At 39.0% G+C, this 27593-nt stretch overlaps 1 non-coding gene across 1 annotated transcript; it reads left to right on the plus strand.

Moving 5' to 3' along the window:
* Positions 1 to 20660: 20660 nt before the first annotated feature.
* trnat-agu lies at positions 20661 to 20734 on the plus strand. Its single transcript has one exon. It is a non-coding gene; the product is annotated as a tRNA-Thr (tRNA).
* Positions 20735 to 27593: the final 6859 nt, after the last annotated feature.

Genomic DNA, 27593 nt, shown 5'->3' on the forward strand with positions numbered 1-27593 from the left:
GCAGGCACTGTAACACACACACACACAGCGAGTTTGGCACAACACAATATCCCATTTCATGGCTTGGCTGGGAAAAGCCTCAAAAACAGGCAATGTGTGAAAACTCAGCCTTTTCCACCTCACAAGCGTATCTGCTTGTGCATGTACTCTGAAATGTTTAACACTCCATGCAACAATGTAAATTGGACACCCTTTGGAGGTGGCAGAGGCAGGGGGAGAATGTGGAGCGATGGATTTGGTGTATATGTGTGTGTGTGTGTGTTTGTGTGTGTGTGTGTGTGAGAGAGAGAGAGACAGAGGATGGGGTCAGGGATAGAGAACAGCAGGGTATTTACATACCAAAGGCAGCGACTGTAGTTGCCATAAACAGTTTCTTTCGGTCTCCCTCCAGCCCTGTGGAGAAACCTCAGTGATTGTCGGCTTCCTGTTTTTTTTCGCCGACACCTCTCCTAATTGAGAGCCCTTTTTGGTAGGTTGAGGCCCGGCCATCCGGGAAGCAGCAACAGAATGTGAGCTGTCCTCTGAGGGGCGTCCAGCACCCCGAGGAGACCCCCTGACAAGCCTCTAAGCCTCTCCTCAGACCCTGGCTGTCTGGATCCACCAATTACCACTTCCAATGTCTGCCCCTCTCCCTCTTTTTTTCCATTACTCTCCATTTATTCTTTTCATTCTTATTCCCGCTCTCACTATGTTCTCTTTCTTCTTTGCTTCACCTCTATTTCTACATATGCCACCCCTTTCCAACCCGTTCCTCTTTCATTGTGTATCTCCCTCTGTCTCCTCCTAATTTTCTTCCTCATTTTCTCTCATTGCCTCTGTCGTTTTCACCACACAGCTATCGCCTGTTGTTGTGTGGGTGGTGGAGCCCCATCTGCACCCCATTAGGCTTGGAGATGTGGCTTTTTGTGGCGGCACACTGGTATGGCATTGACCTCCGTCGGTAGAGATTAAGGGGACAAAGCGATGTAAACATCCCCTGAAAAGAAAAGGGCTCCACTTAACTTGCTTCAACACCAGTGATTCAACACTTAAGAGTCCAACTGATACATTGGCTCACTGATACAGTATCAGACTTCATCAAAAATAACACTAGAACCACCAAGGATCACTATATACCTAAAACCCAATGGTTAAAATTTACCTGTACACCTGGATACTAAAAAATGTATGTAAATGTAAATGTGTTTTGGTCCTGTTGTTTTATAATCTAAGTATCTTTGAGAGAAATAATCGCTTTGCATGGCCGTCAGTCTGTCAGTCTAAAATGACACTAAAAATGGATATTAAAAGGAAATATTTGCATGTTTGGGTGGTGTGATATTATTATAAAACCACATTCATCACATAATGAGATAACTCATGTTATTTAAATTACCAAAGTAGCCTAAATACCTCAAATGGACAATTAATAATAAATAACCACCACACTTATGGGTGATTTAATGTCACAACAAAATCCACATGACAAAGTCAAGCACACAATTTCAAATAACCAATGATTAATTTAGGCATTTTAACAATGTGTGAGTAAGAGAACATCACCAAGAGACTTGAGGTAACCATTAAAGCTTTTTTTAAAATTTATAACATCATAATGCAAATATATATTTCTGTTTTGGTGTTCAGTTCATGAGAACAGAGTAAGTCAACAGGCAAATTAGGCTAAATAGCCTATAAACAAAAAACAGTCACATGGCAAAACAAAAATGATAAATAATCTGATGAACTAAAAATAAGTTTTACACAAAGTGGATGTTTGTGAGTAGAATAAATCATCTTCATTTGAACACATGGTTATATGTGTCTCTCAAACGCACTTTGAGTAGACATTCAGCACCTTCACTGTGTATTTTCCACACAGCTTTCCTGCACTTCAGGCACTTGGTGAAGGTTTTTATGCAGGTCATTCTACTCTTCTCTTTCATATGGGGGTAAATTACCTGGTGTCGCTTATACCTGGTGGCGCTTATAGGTATAAATTCCCTGGATCTGGACTCATCTTACCTATTTTTAACACTCAGGGGTGCTATGCAACATTGTTTTAGGAAAAGTCAAAGACTGGGGGACATGAGTATTTTATTAAAATATTGTAACATACAATTGAAAAACTAGTGTTAATCACTGTCATCCACCTCATCTTTGAGCTTCTCTAAGAACCAGAGGAATCAATCTGTTTTGGTGTAGGAGGATTTTACTCAGCAGCTTCAGGAGTGGCAGGCTGTAAAAGCTGCTATGAAACCTGTCTCAGTCCACCTTTAAGGACTACATCTACTTTGTGGGAGTTCTAAAAACTCAGCCAAAAACCTGAGACTGCTGTATAAAGGCCTAACTTATATTCCAATTTGTGTGCTGTGCATGCTGATTATTTTTTGGACTCGATGACCTAACAAATCAATGGAAACCTCATAATAGGGGTGTAATAGTAATAGTGATACACAAAATTCACAGTTCAGTATGTACCTCAGTTTTCAGGTCATGTTTCAGTACATTTTCAGTACAGCAGGGGAAAAAAAGAAAGGAAGAAAATAATGTTTTGATCCTTTATTTTGAAAAATGTAAACATCTAGCAATGGCTTACTGGCCGTAACTATTACTGAAACAGTTTAGTTGTGCTGCAGTGGAAAAGGAAAACAACCCTTATGTTTCCTGCAAGGAGTCACGACACCTGGTGACAAGTGTTTTATGATGACTTATGGTCGCCGAGAACTGGTTCTTACAACCTGCTGGCCAACCACATCGGAAATCTAATGTGTTTATAATTGCTCCAAACAGCTTCACTCAAAGGCAACCATCACAGAAAAGGGGACAAGGAGACGCAATATCATTTAAGTACGGCGGTAACAGTGTATATTTTAATAATAATGATGGCAGCGACACTACATGAGCACAGGTAACCAGAGTAACTTGGCCAAGCCAGTGAGCATACATCCATGAACATGCTACCTGCATGCTACAGCGAAGTGGTCTACTGCCAAGATGCTACAGGTGGAACTCAAGCACAAGAATTATTTTTTCCACATGTCGGAATAAGTAGATTATTAAACTATTTTGACAGTAATTGTTTGGGTCAAGGAGCATACTGTACAGAGGGAAGTCACATACTGAACAGAATATCCCATACTGAACGGTTTGGGACAAATACACGAACCGTTACACCCCTACTCATAAACTTTTTATTAAATGCTAAAAGGAGACTTTGTGGGGCCCAGAGAGTTTGCTATTCATTTGCAAGGTTGTCACATCAACATGGTTTTGAGGACACTTTGTGATGATTAGTTGGTCCTGTAAAGTCAGTTGTACGGGAAGCACCCGCATATTTTTGCCTTGAGGCTGGCCTCCATGTGCTGAAGAGTGGTGGAATGAGAGGAAGATGAAATCAAGAGAGCAGGAAAGAGGAAATGAGAGTAAAGCAAAGGACAGAGGGGAATATATATACAGCATATTTAGAGAAAGATTCAGATCAGATATTGGTTTTCAAAGCCTGTGCTGATATTTTGTATTAAAGCTACCGTTATTTTGGGCTGATATTCAATATCCTTAAAATCACCAGAAACAAGATAATAAAGTTTGCTGGTAGGCAAGCCCCAAGAGGCTGCATTGTTCCAGAAATACAAGTATGTGTTGGATGAAACAAATAGCAATACTATTTGATATTTTTGGAGCCTTACCATTAAAATGTTAAGTTCCGGATGTCCCTACAGTGGCATGTGACATGTTCAATCTTATGGACAAAATTAAAATAGTTTTTCTTCATCTGAGGAACATGAATGTGCTCAGTGAATGTCATGACAATCAGATTATATTATGTGTTAATGTCTCCTTACTTTCATGATGGCATAAGAGAAAAGATAACCATAAACATCTACGACAAATCTGTGATCCAGACTGATGACTGATGACTGATGATGAGCTAGAACCGTTTAAAGTTTCTAAGCTAAATGCTAAGACTCTGTCTGACAAAAAAAAAAAAAAAAAAAAAGGTTCACCTTCTGGGGAGCGCGAACAGATTCAGTAAAATTCATGGCAATCTGAAAATGGAAACGATGCATTCTCTAGGAAGCAAAACTGGAAACTGTGTGTGTCCCACCTACAATATTTAAGATTTTTTTTCAAGTATTGATCTGATGGTGGTACTACAAGAAGGGACAGGGGGTCACCAAGACCTTTGGGTGTTTTGTCAACTGTAGCACAGACCAGACTCACGGTACAGATGGAAGAAGAAGTCTAGTTATGGTAGCTGGCATCTGCCAATCTGGGAGCAAATGCTAGTAAACACAGTAGTGAATCCTGAATCACTGGATCTGATTCAACTATTAAGCTGTATCTTCCCTCCTCAGTCACACCCCTTAGCTGTCACTAGCACCTGATCTACAGCTAACTGGCTAGCACATTAGTTAGTGGTAGCCATCTTGTTCATTAACAAAGTAGCTGCCCAAAGGATCTGCACTTGGAACAAACATAGGATATTCTTTTAGTGTTTGTTTGGAAATGGATTTCCTGGGTAACTGTTTTGCCAGCACACAACTAGTGTCCATACACCCACCTTGATCCCATTAATGTGATTGGTTTTTGCTCTGTGTGATAATTCCTGTATCAGTCCAGTCACTGGGTTCAAACAGTCTGCTGAATCACTGTTTCAGCACAGACATCAAAAGAGAGTTAAACCACTACAATATGTTTAAGTCCACTGACAAAAGTAAAACCTGTGTACTAAAGACAGACAAGGAACAATTTGTACAGTCATTACAGAAGCTTACTGACTTATGATCCTCTGACTTTTTGTTTAGTGCAACCATAGGTTGACATTTTTAATTTTCACTAAAATAATTCAACACTGTTGCCATGAAATTTGGTACAGATATTCAACCTCCCCAGAAGGTGAATACTAATCACTATAGTGATCCTCTGACACTTCATAGCAACACCAGCAGGTCAAAGTTTCAATTATCCTGTAAAATAGCTCAACATCTACGAGCTGGATTGACATTCATGTCTCCTAGATAACTTTGGTGATCCCTGACTTTCTCTTCAAGGCCACCAACAGGTTCAGAGTTTTTGGTTCTTGAAATCTTTAAATCTCATGAATAAATTCTTTGATGAATTGCAATTAGATGTGGTAGATTTTCAAGGTCCCCATATGTTTAATGACCCCCCTTTTTTAAAAAAAATCTAGCAACATCATCAGGTCAAAATTTCAAACTGCAAAACTGCTGACATTCCCATGAGCCTCAGCTGTACTTTGTGTGTAGTGCTAATTAACATTTTAACAAAATTGAGATGCTGATTATCTACTTGACATCAGCATCATCATTGAAAATTTGGTGTTGACTAAAAACTAGGTATATTCACATAATTTTGGTCTATTGTCATGACAATATTTATTTTTTAAAAAACACTGTGTGCCATAAAAATAATCATCACAAAACATTGCTAAAACAGGCTTATAGTGAATAGATTTGTACTGTGATTTTCTCATCCTCCCATAGTCAGGCTGTAGCCACTAGCCAGCTGTAGGGACAGGTATGGTTCAAATGTAATCTTTATCTTATCCACACTTGTCAGTCCAGTTCTTTATCAATACTCGTATTGGTTCTTTTTAATTACTAACGAATTGTTTGTTTGTTTTTTTTTTTGTTTGTTTTTTTTAATTATCTTTTAAACAAAGAATAAATTCAGAACAGGATTAGAATAGATTTATATTTTAAATATGACAAAATATTGTTTCTACAGCAGCAACAGTAACGTTTCTATCAGCAAAGTCACTATATAAATCCAATAATATCTCACTGGAAAGAAATCAAAAATGTCAGTAAAATAAATAATATTCCTGATATCAAAATACTGAGTGAAATTTAGAAAGAATGAAGAACACAGACATTAGTCACTATCAGTCCTTCCTCCTGTTCTCTTCCCTCTGCTGCTGGTTGAGAGGAGGGGCTGGTTTGAGCCAATAGCTAAATTTACAAGAATTTGACAAATTTTAATACTCATTACAAACTATGCAAAACACAAACACTGACAAATACAGCAGAGGAGGGAACAGGGAAGAGGTAGTACGACGACCAATACACAAATTTGACTGTAGTTACATGCGTAAAACCGAGGAAAATAGACCTGACAGCGCTGTGAAAAAACATAGGAAAACCCTGAAGTCAAATGATAAAATTGTGAAAATGTGCATTTGAATGTAGGACTAAACTGGCATTAAAAACAGACACACACAAACGCCACCCAAGAACACCTCAACGCCCCCCTTCCAAAAATATTTCTTCCAGCACCCCTCGATGTTCTATGATTGCCCCCTGGGGGGCAGTACCGCCTTGTTGAGAAACGCTACTTTAAAACAGTCAAAGGTTAGCAAAATATCTATGAGAGGTGAGCAGTTAAGTAAAGAATGGTTTCTCTACCAGACGGTCTTGAATAATTTAAAGTAAAACTCTATTTTCGGGGACAGTTATCTTTTTTCTGTTAAAAATAATAAACTTTTTTTTTATATATATAACTTAATCATCTTGTGACCTCTCAGATGTGCTTTGTGATCTTTGGGGTGAACCAACCCAAGGTTTGGAACCCTGGGCTAATTAATTTATAACACTAATTAAATTGTGGACTGGAACTGTATGATGCAGTCTTATATATGAATTTAACACCTTCCAGCCACTCAGAAGCACGTATTTTTATGGGCATGGCATAGCAGATGATTAATAAAGACAAAATGCTGTCCCTGTACTGACTCACAGCATACTGGACAGATTATTCTCCCACAGACTCTCCCCTGCTGTAATGCCTCGTCCTTCCTCTCCTCCCTCACAGCTAACCACAGCTCAGGTCAGTGTTGTGATGTTGGAGGTGTGCCACAATCTGATATCCATTGCGTACTAATGACTTTTGAGCGTTTGGCTGATGTAATCAAATTGTCACCTTCTGCTCGGCCCGATCGCTCAGAGAGCTCTGAAACAGCAGTAGTGTTATGGACTGTGTCTCAAACTGTCACTGTGTTGTCAAAGCATGTGCAGTGACGCGGAAAGACAGGTGCTCTTCTCACCATACACATGATAATGACTTAGATGGTGTTTTCACAACAGTGATATGATTTAAATTAAATGACGAGGGAGTCATAAGATCACCATCAGCTGTCATAAAGAAAGGAAAAGACTAGTACAGTGGACCCTATCTCTTCCCCCTCTATCTTCATCTTCATAATGCTACTAATGACACAGGAGTGTATACTGTAAGTGTCTCAAGGTATAATAATTTATTAAAGATTAATTTTAAATTATCAAGACTTTTTCTGTTTTCAAAATTAGTTTATTTAAGTTTCATAAGTTAACTTCGGTCAACTTTTGATAGCCTGACATGCACTTTCACACTGTCTGTATCAATCCAATGTCAGTGTACACTGAAAACTGATCCCATACAATCTTCCCTTTTCTTCACCCCTCAGCAGAGCCATATGCTCAGCTTCCAGATGTGGAAATACTGGGGTCTACGATAGTTCATGAGCCGAGAGCTGCTGCCCATAGATACACCTGACTGATGTTCAAACCAAAGCATCAGTGCAAAGTCAGTGGAAGCTGAACAGAGCTGGGTGTTGATTCTCAGTGGGATTAGTAGTACTTTCATGTTTCATGTTGTAGGTAGTCAATTACTCCTACATTAGCCACCAAAAACTTAAAAAAAAGTATAATATCCCAGAGTATTCCTTCTTTTCTTAAAGTTGCAATAAACAATATTTAGTCATATTAGTTGTCAGAAAACAACAATTTGCTATGTAGAGACATTGTGGAGTAATGGTGTCTTTACCAGTGAATGAAGTCACACTCCCTCTGTGTGTGTTGTAGGGGTGTGCCCAAATACAAATACATTATTCGGCAAAGCACAAATTGTAGGTTTTTTTCACGAATATTTGTTTCATACAATTATTTTCAAAATGATTTGCTTTCAGGGAGAAAAAAAAAAAAACATGTCAAATACCAGCGTGCAGGTCGATTACATCGCTATCTGAGTCTCTCTTCTCTGCTCTGCTGTTACGTCTATCAGCAGGTCTCAATGAGGGGAGTCACATCCACCTGCTACATGACGCACATTCCCTTTTTTGGATATCACTCCCAGAGTTGGGGGTGTTCCCCAGAGCTAAAGCTGAGCGACTGACACACGCAAAGTACTACCAAAGGACTCTCCATAACCTGTTGTTCCCCTTCTCCTTTCCACAAAGTTAGGTTGTAAAAAATAGGTAATAAATGAAAAATGCAAAGCAATAATCACCTTTAAAGTTCTTGCCTACATGTTACACAGTGTGCTGTCTCTGTGTTATAGGTGTATAAACCGGTAGAGGTCTGTCTGTAATGAGACGATGAGTAAAGTTTTAGCATAGTAGTCAGCGCAGTCGTCTATGATCTGAGAGACTCCAGTTTGAGACCCGACGTAGGGATCTCCTTTGTAAGGTAGTTTATTTACAAACACTTATTGTAATACATTAATTTTCTAAAATTAAGAGTGTAATAAAAACAAAAACAGGATTTTTAAGCCTCTTTCCACTTTTATTTGAATGCAAGTACAAATACAAATAATTTTTCTGCCTCAACAAATACAGATACAAATACAAATACTGGGCTCTCTGCACATCCCTACTGTGTTGTTGTTGTCCAAGCTTCTCTTTCCTCTTTGTTTTGGTAGCCGCGCTGGCTACACGTGCGTGTTAGTGCATGTGAATGTGTATATTAGTGCATGTGAGTCCCTCCGTGTCCTCCGTGTCTATTTCCAAGATGGCAGCCACATCACAAACTTTCTCAAATTACAGCTAAACAGTACACTAAAATATGTTTCTGAAAGCATTTGATATGAGAAATATGCAGCGTACTAACAGAATCTTGATCCATATTTGATCAGCTCTGCCTAGTTGTGAGTTTCATGAGTTGTCGACTTTTTTTATTTTTTCTGACACGTTTGTTTTGGTCTGAGATGGTGGTGCCATAGTGTGACGTCTATGAATGTCGTGCAACTTTAAGGGAAAATACCAGTAAGGAGAAGTCTGCAGCAGCAGGTGTGACTCTGGTCTGTCAGTCATTCCTGGCCACTTACCAAGTCTGCTGCCGCTGTCAGACAGATGGCTGTTTGGTGAAATCTTTTGGCTCCAGTAGGAAACATCTGGAAACATCTGGTAAAGTGAGGGTTAGTATGATTACAGCTGACCACTTTCCAAGGCATACCAACGTGTCCTAGCTTTGTGTTGCCTTGCTAGCAGATAATTAAATCAGTCTGTCTGTCCAACATTTTGTTTGGACTGAGACATAATCGACAGCTAGTAGAGACAGGCCTGTGTAGTATATATTTTCACCCACAGTATATTAATAAAAAGCCTCCCTGTTTTCTCATCTGCCCCTGTTTTAATTTGCTGTTTATGCAAACTCAACATCTGTTAAGTCCATGTTTACATGTTTACTCTCACTTTTCTCTTCTCTAACAGTACTGTTCATCATTTGTTTACCATGTGGCAGTTTTTCAGTCACTCTTAAGTTACTGTCAATGCAACTCAACACTTCCTGCAGCAGTGGCGGATACAGAATGAGGCTAATGACTTGGCCTGGAAAAATCTCGATGGGCCTAATTTTTTTAAGCTTAAGTATAAAAATGATATGGGGGAAAAAATTGGCAGACTGTTCTGACTCATGTCAAAATACCATAGGCATCTCAATGAGCCAGTCAGAAAGGCTATCTATACATAAAAGTGGAAAAAACACGATAATAACAAATCCAACATTTCATAACCCTTGTTACGAGAGTAGCTACAAACAAATTGAAAAATTAATATGTTACAATTCAGAACTTCCTCACAGAAACCGCAATGACAACATGCCGTGGAATAACAAAAAAATAAAAAAATAAAATAAAATAAAAAAACACTGGTTTACCTGTGGTTACTATGCCCACACAAATGTCAATTAGTTCTCTTTTAAAAGACAAAGGTGTCAAGTTGTCTAGGCATCCAGTCAACATGGATGATCTCAGGCGAATCTGAATCTGGTTTGTTGCGGAGAAAAGTCTCTCACAACCATCCGTCTTTAGGCACAGCCTGGTCCAAACATGCCTCATCCTCTAGATGTTTTTTTTTTCTTTTTTTGCTAGCGCATACTGTACATATCTGCTCTGTAAATTACTTGTCCTGTGTACTCCTTTGAGAAAAAACAAACCAAAAGGGAGAAATTTATATTTTATTAACCCCTGAATGTTGCACAAGCCAGATCTGCATTCAGTGAAGTCAAGCAACTGTTCCATGGATGAGTTGGCCTTTCCTGTCCAGGATGACTCCACGTCACGCATAATGGAACTTAAAGACAGTTTCAAAGCCCAGAAGACGCCATGGTTTATGTGAAAACCAAAATCCTACAAGAAGCACCAAAGGACAAACCATGACTCAAGTATGAGTGACAGAGGGCCCTATTTTAACAATCTAAAGCACAGAGTCTGAAGCGCATGGCGCAAGTGCATTTAGGGTGTGTCCAAATCCACTTTTTCTATTTTAATGGTGGAAAAATGGTTGCTGTGCCAGGCGCATGGTTCAAAGTGGTTGTCTTTAGTCTAATTAATCATGGGTGAGTTTTTGGTGTAACGTGCAATAAACCAATCAGAGTGTCATCTCCCATTCCCTTTAAGAGCCAGGTACGCTTGCACCTTGGCAGATTGCTATTATGATGGCTCATTTGCCAAGTAGTAAGAAGGAAGACTTCTCTGCAGAGGAAACGGATCTGCTCGTGTGCAAAGTGAAAGTGCACGATCCATAACAAGCACACTGGCCTCTGCTGCTCCTGGACCGTCCCATGGCCCCAGACCACCAGTTAAACATCCTGTTCATTAATTTGTTGCAAATTTATCTTCGTTTGGTTTTTTTAAAAGGTTTGTTTGTTCGTTTTGTTCAGTCATGGAGTAACAGGTCAAATCAGCAGGGTTTTAATTACTGAAAGTATGGAAACCTGATCACTGTACTCTCAAAAATATTCAAATATATTCAAAAATGAATATTTGTTAAACATTGTTCAAGAATGAAATCATTAATTTTAATCATGTAAAGAATCATCGACACAGTTATCAGTTATCAATTGTTTAAACACGTTACTTTGGCTGACATACCTTATCTACAAAGCTATGAATACTGCCCATTTATGCCAGAGGAAGGAAGATAAATGTGTAGAGCACTTATTGGGCTATTAGCTGCTCTTTATTTATTTATATATACATCTCCTTTTAGTTATCGCTCAATACAGATGCAATATCTGATGCAAGGTGCTTTCAGAATCCTACATCTAAAGCTACTCCTTTTTTCACCTGTCCATGGGACATTGTTTTTTTGTTTTGTTTTTTTGATAAGAAGCTTCTCTCATTAATGAGTAAGTGTGAATATCAGGCAATAGTCATTTCAGACCACACCCCATTTTGAACACTCTACATATACCAACCTCTCACACCAAGTATTGTTCTTGGCATTTCAATTCACTATTGTTCTCTGATGAAGGTTTTGTTAATTTTATCTCAACTGAAATAACTTCCTTTCTTGAACATAACCAGACCCCAGGAATATCTCCATCAATAGTGTGGGAATCAGTGAAGGCCTACCTCAGGGGACAAATTATATCTACAGTGCTCAACTCACAAAATGTCACAATGCAAGACTCAAGCAATTGGCAAATGATATTCTAATTCTAGGTGCAACACCACCAAAAAACTGCAGATTGAACTATAGCTGAGATAAATTATGAATTGGGTGCCAAACACATAGATCATTCAGAGATTAATTTGTGTTTTCACAAATTTTACATACTATGGAATCTCTCTCACTGAAAAATTGGATATTCCCACAATTAATAATGAAATTGCAGTTGGTATAGAAGAACCATTAGCATTATGCTATATTAGAAGGAATTTCCATCTCATGTCACTGCCCCCAAATGGTTACAAATGGAGAATGTATCATGTGGCCCCATTTCCTTATATGCTTTGCTCTGCTCAAAACTCCCCCTATCTGAACCTATATCCTGGTACACTTCAAATCCAATCATGAAGCATTCTTCTTGACACAAGATCTGGACACAATTCAGATGATCCTTCTCACTCAACAGCTTCGCAATCTGTGTTCCTATGGTGAGAAATCACATGTCTATGCCATCAGTTATAGATAGAGCTTTTGATGTTTTTGTTAGAAAAGGGGTCACCATAATAAGAGATTTATTTATTGATAATACTTTCATATGTTTATGAAACATATGAAAGTATATAGATGTTAGCAACTCCATAGATTTATATCAGCATCTTCCACTTATTTCCCATCACAACCACCCAACTCTCTTATAGATTCCATTTTGAAACTTAATTCATGTTCAAAGGGATTACTGGGATAGTCTATTCCTTATTGAACTCACATTATTTGGAACCCTTGACTTTGTGGGAGGGAGATCTGGGGACGGTTTCCTGATTTGGAAGAAAGCTTTAGATAGGATACATTCCTCTTCAATTTGCTTACGACATACAGTTATCCAGTTCAAGGTTTTACATCATCTTCACTGATCTAAAGCAAAGTTAGTGAAGTTCACACCCTGGTGTTGATCCTATGTGTGACCAATGCAGACAAACAGCAGCCACCATTTAAAATATGTTTTGGGTACCCATAGAGCCTTCTGCTACTACTGCAGTATTTGGAGTAGCTCCACAAGAGCTAACTACATCTTAGTCCTTGTATCTCTTTTAGCTAGAGGACTTATTAGGGTTGGGTATCAGTGCTTGATATCTTTAAGGTATCAACCTAAATAACCCAGTACCAAGTGGTATCGAAACTTCTCCAGCCAAATGATAACTGCCTTCAATCCTTTTTGTACCCAGATCTGGAAAAAAATGAAACTAGTTGTGTAGTTTTGCTCGCAGCCAATCACCACAAGTGTTCTGCAATTTAATGTAACATGTTATTGGCCCACTACCGCAGCAGCTACAACCCATGCAGTATGTGGTGATAATACTTGCATGATGGGTGTCGAATGAGGTAGGAAAAAAAAGGTATGGAATGAGGTACTCTATTGGTATCACTATCACTTTAAGGGTACTGGGTATTGGTACTGGTATTGTAATTTTTTAAACAATACCCAGCTCTGACTTATAAAAAAAAAAAAAAAAAATCCTCCAACCTGTAAGCTATGGATTAAAGACCTGATGCATCATTTGACATTGGAGAAAAATTGCTATTCTACAAGAGGGTGTGCTCAGAAATTTTATTTTGTATAATTTATAGTGTCTTTTAATTTTATTTATTTTATTTCATTTTTGTGTCTCTACAATTTTGTCAAGTTGACTTTATTTATATGTACATATAATTGTGAAATCTATTCTGTTTGATTACTAAATGGTACAATAATACTATAAAAGGGGTGGGTCTCTGATGGAGCAGAAATGTGGGGGTATATTGTGTTTATCCAACTGTGTCTGATTTATTGCATTTTGTATGACTTTAAATACCAATAAAAAGACCTTGAGCAAAAAAAAAAATCTTGAATAAAGCAATAATGTGGTGTTTTATCACATAGGCAGAGCAGATGGTCACACTGAGCTTAATAGCATACTGCTACACAACACAAGAACCACAGACTCTGAACAACAAACCGCATTAGTTTTCCTGCTAAAGTCTCCTTATTATCTAATTTACAAACATGAACACGTCTTGTCCTGTTGAATGAGCCACCAAACACAAATTCACTGGGGAAAAGTGCAACACTAATGTCAGTTAGCAGGCTAGATAGCCAATTAGCTGCTCAGCTGCAGCACATTAAACACCATCAAACATATGCTACCTGAAAATGTCACTTTGGACCCGTTAAATGCTGGTTTGGTCATTCCTCTAAAATCCCTGTTAGAGACACACTAACTTTGTCTCCATTCCACACGGTCTAACAACAGTAGCCTGCCAGATAAGGTCAATCAAACAAGACTCCAACAGGCCCAACAGCTGGCTAGGACAAAAAGGAGCATTTTTGATATTCTTCAAACCTGCAAATCTTAAAGGTGTTTTCAATTGGACTTTAAAAATTTTCCAGGGGCTCAAAGGGCAAAATCCTCCTATTGTTGGTACTTTACCTTTAAAACATCTGCAGGAAGTGTGGAGTTTCATAAATGGTATTTTAACAGTGCTAAAATAGCATTGACTGTAATTAATTGGTGTATCAAAAAAGTATTTGTGTAAAGTGAGAGCAGCAGAGTGGTGTGTGCTTCTCAAATTAAGTCTAGAAGTAATTCCGCCCCTCCTCAACCCATGCTTTATTAGCAACAGGCCATTGCCAAACTTAACATGCTAGCCTGTAGTAATTCCACCCCTCCTCAATATCTTTTTTTTTATCTAACTTTATTAGTCAACCTTTATTTGTATGTGTTGACCACTTATAATTTGAGACTTGGCCATTATTTGAAAACGTCCTCATTTTAGATAATTAGATAAGCAGATTACATTCATAATCATCAAAGAATAAAACTCACAAATCCTTTCTATGTTGTTCATTTCATCCAAACCTTTTCTGGTATTGTGGGATGTAGCAGTCTTTGCAGCCTCTAGGGAAACATTTCTCAACAGGTGTGGTACCACCCCCCAGGGGGTGTTCAGAGAACGTCCAGGGGTGCTGGAAGCAATAGTTTTGAAAGGGGGTCATTGAGGTGTTCTTGGGGGGTGTTTGTTCTTTAATGCCAGTCATCATTGCCATCTTTAGGTTCTCCTATGTTTTTTCACCGTGCTATCATGTCTGTTATCCTCCATTTTATGCGTATAACTACAGTTAAATGTGTATTGCAAAACCTCAATATGGTTCCTGAATGCCTCCTGTGTAGACACACTGACTAGTGACTACCTACACTACGCACACTGACTACTTCTACCTGAGCAGCACATGTGCATCACTGACTTCTGTTGCTCTCACACATGTGGTGTTGCATTGCTGCTGCGGCATTGATACTGCCAGCTCTTTCTTTCTACAAAGAGTTTGACCTTGATAATGGCCATCAATGATAGAATATTTAATATCATGTCATTACAAATTTCTTTCATATTTAGTTTAGGCAGAAAAAGGTTAAGAAGCGTGTGCTCAGTTGTGAAAAATAAATAATATGTGAGGTAAAAGTGGCTTTCTTTCTGACGGGCATGGTGGGGTCTGGTTGGGGCTACCTCAGTGTCAGCCACATACACTTCTCACACCGGACAGGTTTTTTTATTGCTTATATTGATTATTCCGCCAGTTAAACCCCTGCTGTCACTGCTGCAAGTGAAGAAAATCCCTCCACGATGACACCAAGATCCCCAAACGAGCCAAACACACTCTGACAAACAAACCTCCAAACTAGGAGAGGGAAACTCAGGAGGGAAACTGACAACAAATAAGGAAAATAACATCACCAAATCTCCATCTGGAAGCAGGTAAAACAACAGCTTATATCACATAAAGTGAGCAGAAGTTGAGAAAAGAAGCTCCATGTGACACTGACTCTCCACGCTGGAGTTCCCAACCAGAGAGGCTCTCTGCCCTGGCCTGCACTGCGTACACTGACCCGCAGTGGTGACACTTTATATTTTTGTCATGTCTGTGAAATACTCTACAGATTGTGACATTGACACTATAGTGTAAGGTGTAATGCTGCTGGAATGATATTAGTATCAACAGATCATCTTCACTGTCTATTTTAGCTGAGAACTGTGTGCATCACACGGAAAAAATAAGCAAGACGCCGAATATCTAGATGACGTGTCACTGGCAGACGTGCATGAGGCTGTGGGGCTGCTTGACCTGTTAACATGGGTGCTGAAATAAAAAGCAAGACGTTCCACAATGCACATGTACTGCTCACGCAGGCAGTATGTCCCAGGCCTGATGCTGCTCTGCTAAACATGCAATGCTTTCTGTGTAGAAATGGTGCAGAAAAAGAAAAAAATGATGTCATTATTCTATTGAATACCTTAGCTATGGATACATAGACTTTGTTAGACTTTTTTCTTTGGTAGGCTGCTCTTGTTTACCTTGAAACAATTAATAAGAATACTTCTTGTTTGGCACTGGCATCAAATTACCGCTTTCTGATTGGCTGCTGTTTGTGAACAAGACCTAATTAAAGTTTGAATGTCAAATTTCTAACCGTTGCATTTGTTCAACACATAAATATAATTTCTATTCACATTGCTTTTTTTTTGCTCACTGAGAAACTAATGATAATGATATTCCAACTGCCCAGTTAAACTAATCTGTTATTTGGCATTCAGTTATATGCTTTTTTAATGGTATAACACAGAATAATAGTCAACATTAATATTGAAGGGAAACAATTAGCCTACATTTTAATTGATGTGGGGCAGTAAGGGACCTGGATAATGGATAGGTGGGCGCTGGCCCAAAAAAGGTTGCGAACTACTGCTCTATGGGATGCTAGCAGGGCTCTAGACTGACTGCCGTGTCTTGAATGTGTGTTCCAGGTAACTGCTGCTTTTCATTTAATTCTGTACAGTATAAAACTGACTTTTGGCAATCAAGAAACATATCTGCATTTAGTGTTTGTTACATTTCAACTGCATTACCAGTTTTACATGCAAGTTTTAGATTTAGACAACTGGCAATACCAAATGTGTATTATATGGCATGTCTGTCTCTCACTTTGTGTGAGTGTCCACTTACCAATGCAAGTGATGCTATATGTCCAGTAGATGTGGCATTTCATCAGCCTGCTCAGTATGCAAGGCAGCTCACCCAGAGCAACACAGCCTGGTGGATCCTATAATTCACCTGGCTGTGCTTTTAGAGACCTGGGGAAATACATCCATTTACAGACTAAAAGGCAATGGCTGCATTTCCATTTAGATTTATGGCTCATTCTCATTGATCAACATAGTTTACTACTGCACTCTGAAAAATAGAGCCACAGAGAAAGCAAAAAAAAAAAAAAAAAAGAAGAAGAGGCGAGTTGGTCAAAGTAAACAGTGAGTAAGCCAAAAAGAAACTGAGGCATTATGTGAGAGTGCTGAGAAAAGTGACAATTACAGGAAACAAAAAAGAACAAAACTGTGGCTGGTGAAGAAAAGTGAGAGTTTTTTTTAGTGAGAAATGGCATGGCTCTGTGTAGTTTTACAGATGCTTCGCAATATTCCTGACATAATGGTGCTGTAAATCCATCAGTATGTTCCAAAGCACTCTTATCTCCGCCAATTGATTGGAGCCACTATGGTTGCATGAAAGAGGTGTAATGATGTATGGTGTCATCACAGTGACTGATGTGTTGTCCTTCACAACAAACAATCAACACTAGAAGCCAATACAGCTTGTACTATGTGTGGGGATGTAAATTCAAAATGGTACTTAATGCTCAACAAGCGCAGTAAATGTTCCCTCCAGCAAGGCTTCAGCAACTACCTCAGTCCAACAGGTCAGTGGTGAATAATAATAAGACCAGACAGCTCTCTGATCTGACTTAATGTTAGTGTAACCATGGGGCAGAGTGCAGCTGACCAGCTGCATCTATGATATTGCTTATTGACTAGTGCAAATTCAAATCAAATGATGCTGATCTGAATGTCTTCCCTAATCATACCAGAGAATGGCCAAATTAAATTCTATCATACATACTTGTAAAATGAGTTGTGCTGAAAAGTTGGTAAAGTAGCAAGTACTTGTGGCTATTCTGTGAGCTACTGTGGCAGAACTAAAAACTACTCCTGGAACAGACCAAACTGAGGCTTCATTTTTTTCTACTGCCGATGTAATCGCTACTGACAGCACGGTCAATAAAGAAGCTGTTTGATGGATATTTGAAGCATTATCCCAAATTGGCAGACCAGATTCAAGTCAGGAAATTCTAATTTGGGTAAAATAACTTTCCTAGTCAGCAGACTTGCTACCACTTAGCTAACTACCAGCTAGGCTGGATTACCAACCAAGCAAAGTGGGACAGTGTCCTATAGGGGCCCAGACCCTCAAGGGCCTTCAAGGCCCCAGATTTACTGTGTGATAATTAGTTAGTGGTAATCTGGTTGATTGATTTAGAATAGACTGGAATGGAAAAGGCCTTAATGTGACTCCTTGCATTTTTACATCATCTTGAGGCCCTGTCTTGTAATGGGGACCTGTGTCGAAATGCAGTTATAACACAGGTGCTGAATAAGGGCTACAGCTGAATTTTTCCCCAGGGACCTTCTAGCAGGTTTATCTGACCATGAATACCAGTTAGGAATTGGTCAGTAACCCTGTCAATCAGTTAAAATTCACTGGAACGTAATTATACCATCCACTCATGTTTCTCTACTGACTGCATTCATAGTTTATAGAGTTATATAAAAGTCAGTGCAGGGTTACATAAAACTGGATGATACAACACTGCTGACAATTTCCTCTGTTCTGGACTCACTTCCTCTATGCAAAGATTAGCACTGTCAAGATTTCAATAGGTGAAACGAACATTCCATCTGCACACAGATGTCATCCTGATGTCAGCAGTCAGGTTGCATCATTGTAATGTTCTAATGATGTGCATATCTATGTATTTCTATGAAATACATTGGATAAATTCAGTTGAGGTAAATACAGTTCTCAGAGTCACAGCCTAGGCAGGCTTTGCAAACATCCTCTCACCTGGTCTGTATGAAAAGAGATAATCTTAGTGATCAAGGACAGTTTTGAAAAGGCTGGGTCAGCTAAGCTTGGCACCATTGATTGGCTCTGTTTCCACAGTAATTTATTGGGTTGCAGTCTCTGTGGGCTCAGTTCCACAAGTTTGCATTAGGGTGCATTGGAACCTCAGTTAAATTAATGCACCCTTGCTTTTCACCATCTCTGCTTGCTGAGGGTTGAGTTTATTCCAACTCATTTGACTTGAGTTTGTTTCACAGTGTCTGGACTGGTATTTAGCATAAGTCTGCCATATCAAATAATAAACTAATATGCTGCAACCACCAAACTGGCTTAAACACAATTCAAGGACAAACACTTCTAGATGACCCATGTCATTTTCAAAGGGGTCCTTAAGAGGAGTATTTGATAATTTTAATAACGTTTATCCCTTGACAACAAAACGTGTTTCATCAAAACAATTAAGCTATGCCATGATGTTCCTTCACATGTGCATCTGTCAATCTAAGCCTGCCCTTTAAACTAGCACAAGCTGCAGTTGTCTGGGAATTATCCAGTATCCTGTATAAAAAAGCAAAAGATGCAGTTTTCCAGAAATTGCTCACTACCCTGACAGTAAAAAAAAAACAATTCAGAACCAGATATGTTGTCTTTTTAAGTCCACATCTTCTTCTTAAAATCTGGATCCTACATTACCCACAATGCAACAGAACTCGATTCACTCAACTATAGATTCAAGTGCTATGCTAGTAGCAGCTAATGCGCCTGAAGCTGCTAGCTTCCAGCAGAGATGAGGAGTGGGCTACAGAGGTCTGGTAACTTCACTTCTTTATAACTCCACACCCCTAGATTTTTTTTTTACTTTTCAAACTTGTAGTCTTCAGCCCTAACCAACGCTGACTCAAGTGACATCACTTGAGGCAATTTATCACACAGCTCCCTCTAGACACACAAATGGCTTCATACTACTTTTTACACCTTTTTACAACTGATTGTATAGTGAAGGTACTACTGGGATGGACTCCACTTACCAAATGTCATATACAGGTCAAAACTTGCAAAGACATTATGAGGTTGCATCAAAACTTTTGATCTGCTGAATTGATTCTGGATTGTACCTCTATTCTCAGGGCTTCAAAGGCCATTAACTTGAGAGGAGAATTTATAGAAATTAAAAGCAGCAGCAAGTCAGACCTGTCAGAAAAAAATAGCTCAGAGAATGTGATATCTGGGTTTATGATGTCTGGGGTTGTGCCAGATCTCCACTGTCCTTACCTCCTTCTATTTTTTTTTCCTTTCATGAATAATCTATATGAACTCTGAGTTAAGGCCTGTAGGCACAAGGTCTGGTCATGTCCTTAGATGGAAAGACAGCTTTGGCAGAAGACCTTAATGCAGCCACAGCTTTTGCTTTTCTGCTTTAGTGGAAGACAACAGGCAAACAATAGCTCCATCAAAGTTTGTACCCTTGACCCTGTTACGAATGGTTGCAGGGGATGAAAGAGTGTCTTCTGTGTGCGCATGCATGTGTCTTACTATGTTAGATTTGACAGATGTGGATCTTTGAAAGCTGATACACATATTTTTGGACTCAGTCTGCCAGAAGAAAAAGTTTAACCAATTAAAAACATCCGCAGTAAATGTTGGGATTGGTATCTGTCAGAAATCAAATAGAATGGAACCATCATGCACAGTGAACAATCACAGAGGGGGAGATTCTTTATAAGAGAATATTACCAGACCAGAATGCAATTTAGCAAAGTGTTGTGTTTGAAGCTAGTCAACATTATGTAGTTGACAAAAGTTAAAAATAAAATGTTGGAATGTAATCAACAGCACAAACAGTTATCTAACAGAGGATCCCTATTCCTTCTTGGTGGGTCCATCACTTTTCTAATTCAAGTGGACAAACTTGATTTGCCCTATCAGGATAAGCTAGTTTGAAAATGTATTTTAGCCATGAGATGTTTAGATGGAAAAGGCTGATTGGTTAAACATTTGACAATGGCTGAAGAGCAAGAAGCTGTGGCCCGAGGCGCTGTGGCTTAGTTGGTTAAAGCGCCTGTCTAGTAAACAGGAGATCCTGGGTTCAAATCCCAGCAGTGCCTAAGATAACTTGTCCTTAGTACTAGTTTGATGCACATGTTTGTTTATTAAGAGAAGAATAAGACCATTAAGTGTCTAGCCATGCTAGTGGGTCTGTGAGGCTGTGCTTTGAGATAAATCCTAATGTCAGCTAATATGCTCACATGAAGCATCTTAAACATGCTGGTTTTTAGTCATCAAAGCCAACATTGAGATATTTCAGTCTTTATTTTTATTTAGCTTAGTTTAGTTTATTTACATATACAGTTTATGTATAAAAAATGACAGTAACCTCCTGAGTGGCAGCTCGGGTGGTTGCTGAAGCAAAATCCCGGGTGTGGGAGGAGTTTGGGGAGGCCATGGAGAAGGACTTTCAGCTCGCTTCAAAGAAGTTCTGGCAAACTGTCAGGCGACTCAGGAAGGGGAAGCAGGGCTTAGCCCAGGCTGTTTTCCACAGGGGTGCAGAACTGCTGACCTTGACTGGGGAGATTGTCAGGTGGTGGAAGGAACACTTTGAGGAGCTCCTAAACCCGACCGACATGCCCTCCATGGAGGAGGCAGAGTTGGATGACCTTGATATTTGATAGTCACACAGACATAGAAATCTTTTACTTAAAGCAACTTGAGAGAAAATGTAAGGATAAAATGAGGGTTCAAGGGGTTAATAAAAGGGCCCCATCAGAAATATAAATATATGCCCCATCAGTCTCACCCTTTACTGTATTATATAGCAAGGCTGCACACTGCTTTCTTTACCCAAGCAAATCACCTCGATCTGATTATCTCTCTCTGTCTGTTCCTTATTATGGTCCACACCACAGACATTGTTAGTGAACACACTCTGGAGGCTGTTTCTCTAATTACAACACTCAACCCAACCAGCCCTCAACTATTTCTGCACACACACACAAACACTCATACACACACACATACACACACACACACCAGTTCCGCCAACTGTCACCCCACCATCTACCATCCTCCAGCCATCTTGTAGCTAACACAGCCACTTGTAAGCAGCTCTTCGCCAATTCCCCACATGCTTCTCCTCAGATTGCGTGTGGAAAATCACAAATCATGTTTTCACACACACAAACTACTGATACAAATCCACACCCTCCCACACTTGGACATAATGCATTGCTGACACCCACCACGTACAAACATACACATGGCCAATCATCTTCCAAGCACCATCAGTGCTCTTACTGTTGTCACTGACAGTGTTGGTGGAACCTCAATTTACAGTGAGCCATCAGCTCGGCCCAGCGAACACCTTGTTGAGAGCCAGGAGACTGCTCTCTGGAAGGAGAGAACACCCTGAGGACAGAAATACAATCAAGTGGAGTGGCCAAATGTGTGTATAAGAGTGTGTATTTGCTTTTAAATATATACTAGATTCAGCTGGATAATAAGATGGCCAGGGAGACTGTCCTTATAAAAGTAAGTATAGAATCAGTGTCTCAGTACCTTTCACAAAACAGAAAAGATAATTACAGAAAGAAAAGATAACAACAATGTAAAAGATATAAAACAAATGTTCAAATGCATTGTTATTCCGTATTCACAGAAAGCTGTGAATAAGGAACAAAAACCAGAAAAAGGCAGCAATTACAATATTAAATTATAGGAGAGGAACATCTCCTATAATTGAAATATAAATGAAGCTCTCTGATTGGGCAAGGTAAAGTATTCCACAGAAGTGGAGTACAGTAAGAAAATGCTTTGCCACCAATAGCTTGCTTATTAATCTTTGGAATGATAATGAATTTGTGTTATGTGTTCAAATTTTTTTGAAATTCTAGCAGCTCTGTTTTGGACTAATTGTAGTTTGAAGACCTGAGAAGCGGTCTAGTTGAGATGAATGCATGAATGGAAATATCTGCTGTGTGTTGTGTATTTTGCAAATGTGAGTCAAAGGTGACACCCAGATTTCCAACTGTTGAGTTTGGAATAATAATACAGCTATTGAGGCTGAGAGTGGTATTTGACATTTTTTTGGCCCAATAATGATGATTGTTTCATCTTTTGTTTAGATAACTGTAGTTAAGCAATGACTGAGTCTAAATGCGTAGCCTGTATCTGCAGGCAGGACAGGAATGTAAATCTGGGAACCATCTGCTAGTCCAAATCACTCACTGGGCTGAGTGTGGAATATAATTTAGTATTGACCAACTTTTAGTACAGAAAATTACCAGGAAAGGTTTTCATTGCTTGTGACATGTTTTATAACATCCAACATGAAACTAGATAACAATTCATTTCAGCTTTAGAGTCACAGGTTCTTGTACTGTCAGTACTGATAAAATGTTTTTGGAATACTATCACTTACACACAAAATTAAGTGTTAAAGTGTTAGCATGGAGCTTACTACCAATCACCATAGTAACATGCTAAAGTAAAGGCTACATAGCCACCTTTCCACTTGATATATTGTATAAAATGAATACAAGTATTAGTGGGCACAGTTGGTTTGCAGGTATTTGGTAATAAACCAAAGTACTGGACATATTGAAATCTTGACCTGATCATGGTGCGAGGGGATCACCAAAGTTAAAAGTAACAATTAATCTTTATGAAGACATGAATGTCTACCCTAAATTCCATTGAAATCTATCCAACAGTTCTTAAGATATTTCACTTAACCCTTGGGCCTTGCTTTAAAATAGTATCAATACAACATAGGGATCTAAAAGGTCCCCATCAAAAACTGTCATAAAAATATTATATATCAACATTTTTTTCCACTTTCACTGAGTTAATTTTTTAATTAACTTCAGTCCTGATCATAACTACCAAGTACTCGTTCATTTTCACAATTTTAACCCTTCAGAGGCCAGTTTTTGTGATGATACCCCTATTTTTTATAAAAGAAAAAACACAAAAATTGGGATATTTTCAATATATTAAAGGCAAGTGGGATTTTTTTTTTGATTCTCATTGTCTGGGATATGTCAATGATTAGTATCAACATTGAAATTTATGCGTTATTATTTTTTGTGCAGTATAAGCTTAAGGTATAGAATCTGACCTGTTAGCTTGTATGTAAAATGTCCTATTACTCTTCAAAGTTTTTACTTTCTAATAGCATATTACCTTATCTTGCTCTAGAAATACAGCATAAATACAACATCACTTTGAACTACATTTATTTTACAAAATGTAACAAAATTCAACATTTAACATTCAAAAATTCAGAACAGAAATGAGTGAGTGTGTGGCTGAGTGAGTGGGTTTGTGTCTGTGCATGTGTGTGCATGCGTGCATATGTGTGTGTGTGTGTGTCACAGGTAAGAAATGCATAGCTCGAGAGCTGGCTGTATTTTATAAGTTTGGCTACAACTGCAGCTATATAAACAAACTGATGGTGTAGGATGCCTTGATTGGTTTTTGTCCTGCTGCGCCTTTGCGGTGCTGCAGGTGTCTTTGTCTGGAAGGAGTGCATGTATGGGTGTGTATGGGCATCTATGTAATTAGGGGGCTTTGGACTTACTTTTATCTGTCTTTTCAAAACATATGAATCAGTATTGAAAAGACATAAATCAGAGACAGCACAGAAGTACTAATCATGGCAGCACAAGAACAGGCACTTAGTACAAGATCAATAGAGGTGGGGATCTACCACACCAGACAGGATCTCAGGTGCAGGCTGTGCAAAGATGCTCCTGAGACAGTTCAGCACATAATAGCAGGGTGTAAGATGCAGGCAGGAACAGCGTACATGGAACGCCATAACCAAGTGGTTGGCATAGTGTACAGGAACATCTGCACTGAGTATGGGCTGGAAGTCCCAAGGTCACAATGGAAGACACCTCCTAAGGTGGTTGAGAATGACCAAGCTAAGATCCTGTAGGACTTCCAGATCCAGACTGATAAACTGGTGATGGCTAACCAACCGGACATCGTGTTGATCGACAAACAACAGAAGAAGGCAGTAGTGATAGACGTAGCAAAAGGAACATGAGAAGCAACAGTAACTATGAGTAAAGGCAACAGTGGTACCAGTGGTAGTTGGAGCACTTGGGGCTGTGACCCACAAACTGGGAGAGTGGCTCCAGCAGATTCCAGGTACAACATCTGAGGTCTCTGTCCAGAAGAGCGCAGTCCTAGGAACAGCTAAGATACTGCGCAGAACCCTCAAACTCCCAGGCCTCTGGTAGAGGACCCGAGCTTGAGGAAGACACACCACCACCACCACCCATGGGAGGGGGGTGAGAGGGGGATTTTTTTTTATATACACACATGCATGCACATGCACACACATGCACATGCACGTACAGGCCTTCTAACTCAATAAAATATAGGATATTATACCTGATACAGATGCCTACAACATGAGTTACATTACAGTATATGCTATTGAGCTTTGAAGGTGTGTGTGTGTGTGTGTGTGTGTGTGTGTGTGTGCGTGCGTGCGTGGAGTGACAGAACAAGTGCATATCTGTCACTCTGTCTATGTGTGTGTGTGTGTGTGAAACAAGAGGGCAAGTGATTCCCATTTTTCATTTGCTCTGATTTATGTCTTTTGTATATGTATATGTATGTATGTATGTATGTATGTATGTATAAATGACCTCTTTTTAGCTGCACACACACACACACACACACACACACACACATACACCACAGTTGGACATCTATATCAATACAAACAACCATTTTTAGATGAATAAATTTGCTACAATGTCCTGCAAAACTTGATAATGCATGAAATGCCCCTGGAATAGCCCCTCGTGAAGATAAATTCTAATAGTATGTATTTCTTCTTCAGGGCAAACAGGAGAAATTGCTCAAGCAGCTGGAAAATAGTAAAAACTACAATTTTGAAGCCAGGGCTTCAGTTTGAAAGCCTAATAAAATAGAATACATGGTTATGCGCTATTGTGGCCATGGGATCAAAAAATACAATTTTTATGGGTTTACATTGGGATGTTGTTTTTTTTTTTCCATAAGGATTTGAGTGTCTGTATTTTGACTACAAACACACACACACACACACACACACCAATTTCTCCATACATACACATACATCACATTTAGACACACATACTGTGTGTGAAGCTGTAATATACTTGACTGTAGTATTCATAATAGAGGATTAATACCCTAGTGGAACCAGGAAAATAGTATGCATTTTGCATAAAGGGTTAACAATGGCTCAGTCAGCTGGGAAATAGTAAAAACTAAAATTTTGAAGCCAGGGCTTCAGTTTGAAAGTCTTATAAAACAGAATGCATGAATTTATGCAGTAGCAACCATGGGATCAAAAAAAATGTGGTTTTAATGGTTTCAATGGAACCTAAAAGGGCCCTAACATGCTGAAAGTTAGTATTATGTACTGTATACACAGTGTATTATAGACTTAATATAAGATCTGTGGTTGGATTTCCAAAATTGGATAAAAAATACACACCTTTGACAAAAATCATGGCTATAGCATAATCACAGCCAAAATAATTAAAAAAAAATGTTAAAGGCACTTTTAGGGTCTCTAGTGAGGCCCAAGGGTTAAAACCACAAATATGAATTTCACTATGACACTAGAGAAAAATTCAAGGCATCACCAAAGTTAGCAGGATTTGTCCTCTGGGGATCATGGATGTCTGTACAACATTTCATGGCAATCAATTTAATAGTTCTTGCAATATTTCAGTGTAGACCAAAGTGGTGGACAGACAGACATAGCCATGCCACTAGCCATGACAGGAAATTATTTTTTAGACAAAAATACACTTTTGAGGTTGTGTTAAAAATAGGGACGTAATTGTGTGTCGCACAGTGAAGAGGAACATGTAAATGGTTTTGGAATCCGTGTTCTCCATACTGTATATGCTGTATGAGAAAAAAAGACAAGTTTGGGATGAAAAACAATACATTAATGAAGAATTTGTGTAGGGAGAAAATATAATGAATGGTAGTCACACATTTCATTTTCTTGAGCAATTTCCCAAACAGAATAGATAAAAGTTAATGTTTATGTTTGGCCACGTAACTTGAACAAAATCATTTACTCCTCCCCTTTAAGACCACCTCTTATATACTCTCTCTCTCTTTCTCTCTCTCCAGCTAAGCTGTTGCAATATCTAAAAGGGGTATAAACATGAATCACAGCAGGACTGTGGCTGTCCATAGCAATGAATTGTGGTGAGGCGGGGGCGCGGCAAAGAGTGATTTGAACTCATAATCGTAATGCACGTTGCCTTGAAGGAGACTTCATGAATATGCTCAGAGAGTCAGAGTGGCTGGCTGGCACCAGGTCAGATCTGATTTGCATATTGTTTACGGCCACTAGCTTAATTTGAAGCAGAGGTTTGAGCCTGCGATAACGCCAGGGCCTTATCTACAGAGTTGGCTAAGTGGCTGCAGGAGTAAACTTCTCAAAGTGATATGCTCCAGTAGGCTGACAAGGAGCAGAGGCTCTGTTGCTTTCAGCCCAGTGCTTTGTGTGAAAAATGCTTAGAGGATGTGCGTAGCACAGTGCTTGGAAGGAGATGTAAACATGTCATTTCTTTAAATGTTATCATGCATCATTTGGCACAAAAAGCACATCAGTGGGGGACATAACTTTGAGTAAATACAGCGAAGGCCAATTTTTACTTGCAGAACAGAGTTTCTAAATCCACTTTTTTCTACCGACATAAATGTTTACAACCAAAATCCATGGTATAGATATTTAGTCTGATAATCCAGCTATTATGAGGATGAGGTATTTGATGGAATAAGAGGATCATAAGTTTATATATGTTCATTGTTTTCACCCTGTTTCTGGAAGGTTTTCTACTGTGAGACTTTGTATCCAGATGTAGTTACCCCTAGAGGCAAAAAGTATTAACACATCTTTAAGAGGTAAATCTGGTGATTTTCTATCATTTTTCTTATTGT

Source organism: Thunnus albacares, chromosome 10 (genome assembly GCF_914725855.1).
Source record: "Thunnus albacares chromosome 10, fThuAlb1.1, whole genome shotgun sequence".
Lineage (NCBI taxonomy): Eukaryota > Metazoa > Chordata > Actinopteri > Scombriformes > Scombridae > Thunnus > Thunnus albacares.